Source organism: Rhincodon typus, chromosome 3 (genome assembly GCF_021869965.1).
Source record: "Rhincodon typus isolate 14 chromosome 3, sRhiTyp1.1, whole genome shotgun sequence".
NCBI classification, from domain to species: domain Eukaryota; kingdom Metazoa; phylum Chordata; class Chondrichthyes; order Orectolobiformes; family Rhincodontidae; genus Rhincodon; species Rhincodon typus.
Window position 1 is genome coordinate 51,788,056 of NC_063334.1, and position 834 is coordinate 51,788,889.

An 834-nucleotide genomic window follows, 5' to 3' on the forward strand; every position below is an offset into this window, starting at 1 on the left:
GCAACCAATCCCTCCATGCCCCCATTCTCCATCAGAATAGCCTGAGAACTTTGCACCTCTTCCTTGAACAGAGCTCAAGTCACTAACTCCTTTGCCTAGCTGAACTTGTTTTCAATTTGTAATAAATTCTCCATTAACTTAATTCTCTTCATCCAAATAAGAAGCATTGCTATGGGAACTCACATGGATTCAAGGCTGCTTTTTTGTGGGATATGCAGAACATTCTTTGATCAAGTGTGGAAACAGGCCTTCAGCCCAACAGGTCCACACTGACCCCCAGAGTGTCCCACTCAGACCCATCCCCCTATGACCCACCTAATCTACACATCCATGAACACTATGGGTAATTTAGCATGGCCAATCTACCTAGCCTGCACATCTTTGGACTGTGGGAGGAAACCGGAGCACTCAAAGGAAACCCACACAGACGCGGGGAGAATGTGCAAACTCCACACACACAGTTGCCCAAGTGTAGAATCAAACCTGGGTCCCTAATGCTGTGAGGTTGCAGTGCTAACCACTGAGCCACCGTGCCGCCTTGCGCTGGGACCATGCTAATCTTCTCTGTATCGTTCCAATTTTAGTATATGTACTGCCGAAGCGACACTCACAAGTGACGCTCAGATTTTCATCCTCCCTTCTTTTCCAATATATTGATATCTCTAGCAATGATGTTTCAAGTGCTTGCTTGGGACTGGAAGATTTCGTCAACTTTGCCTCCAATTTTCACCCATCTGAAGCCTTCACGTGGTCCATCTCTGACACTTTCCTTCCTCAAATACTATAGGCTGAATTTTACCGGAAAACGCTGGGTCAATTTCATTAAGTTTGAAG

At 45.8% G+C, this 834-nt stretch overlaps 1 pseudogene; it reads right to left on the reverse strand.

The window, feature by feature from the left end:
• Window positions 1-536: 536 nt before the first annotated feature.
• On the reverse strand, window positions 537-607 carry LOC125482865 (annotated as a pseudogene).
• Between the last annotated feature and the right edge of the window lie 227 nt (window positions 608-834).